The following is a 1,749-nucleotide window of genomic DNA, read 5'->3' as shown; positions in this document are numbered from 1 at the left end:
ACCTGAAGTACAATAAAAAAAAAAAAAATGCCAAAAAAAATAAAAATAAAAATAAAGAATGAAAGAGAAAAGGAGTATACAATTGATATCATGAATATCTGCCTGACCGGTTTGATCAATTGAGAATAAAAAATTAGCTTTGAACTTTCTACTAGTCAAGTAAAAGAGAAAAACAATTTGGGATCACATTATGACCACATTTGATATCAAAATTCTCCTATGAATTGTTAAGTAAAACATGATTGTTTTATTTTGATAAATGGGAAAATTAATGTGCAAGGAGGTAGAATGCTTTGCCAAAAGTCACATACAGTGTAGTCACAGTAAGGGATCTAGTTTCCAAATCTTTTGGGCTATATTGTCTGAGTTACATCTTCTAGTAGCTTTCAAGACTGTTTAGATAGTCCATCTGGCAGATAGTACATGAGGAAGAGAGAGACTCAGATAGTGAACAGCTTTTGCTCCAATGAGAGCTCTGTAGCAAGTGGCTCCCTGAGGAGGCTGTTCTGAATGTTTTACAACATCTTCACAGACAAGGATGATACCTAACATTTGCATATCCCTTTATAATGTCTAAAAGCACACGTGTACATTATTTGATTTAATCCTCACAATCAAGGAGTTAGTTAGGACAAATGTCATGGTGCTCACTTGGTCTAGAGATATTGAATATTTAGCTCAAGGTCACACAGCTATTTAGTTAATACAGAATTGAAGTTAAATACCCACATGTCTTTTTTATTCCTCACTGCTTTTTGTATATGAGTAGGAAGAGGATAATCTATGAATTGGGTAAGCCTTTCAAATAAGTTATTAGTATTTTTCTGAGCATTAAATTATACCTTGGGAAACAGTTTTTAAAGACCTCTCTCAAGAATAAAATTTCAGAAGGTGAAGAATCAAAGATCCAGAATGAAAGCCAAGATCAAGTTGAAGATCCCAGTATCCTGAATCCCAATATATTATCTAACAGTGGCAGAGTAGCAATTTATAAATGAAAATCTTTTAGCTCCTGGCAAGCTTTAATCCTTGGTTATTTTACACACTCCACTCATCTTAATTCCTTCTACTGCCCACTTAATGAAAGCTCAAAAATTATAAATGATAAATATTAGTTTGATTTGAACAGATTCACAAAGGTTGGGGTAGATCTTACACTTACGATTTTTTTTTAAAAAGACTATTTTTTACTAGCTTTTATAATTGATAATCCATTGTATTAATTACACACACACACACTTTGATAAAGAAGTAAAAGGGGGAAAATTGAGCTCTAAAAATATAAGACCTTAGAGCTGGAAGAAACCTGATAGGTCATATGGTTTAACTTCCTACCAAATTTGTGAATCTCCAATGCATAGATCCAAGTGTTCACTTAACCTTTACTTGATCCTCTCAAGGAACAGAAAACTTTATATCTATGAAGTTAGCCCATATTTTTTAGAATCCTCTGTTCTGGAGCTGCAGGATTTTTTTTTAAGTTTATGACCTTGAATGAATTTATTAGAAAACTCCAATCTTTAATAAATTAATGAGAGAAAAATTGAGATGTAAGCTGGTAGTTTGACAAGACAAACATCTAGCAGGGGTGACTGACGTAAAAGAGAGATGGCATAAATAAGATTAAGGAAAAAAGAGACATAATAGCTACCTTGGTTACTGTATATGCAATATTAACAGAAAAAGGTAAAGAAGTCTTGAATCACTTGCATGTTTTGGGAAATTGTTACATATCAGGAAAATAGTCAA

This window comes from Trichechus manatus, unplaced genomic scaffold, assembly GCF_000243295.1.
Source record: "Trichechus manatus latirostris isolate Lorelei unplaced genomic scaffold, TriManLat1.0 scaffold00398, whole genome shotgun sequence".
Taxonomy (NCBI): domain Eukaryota; kingdom Metazoa; phylum Chordata; class Mammalia; order Sirenia; family Trichechidae; genus Trichechus; species Trichechus manatus.
This window is presented reverse-complemented; position numbering follows the sequence as displayed.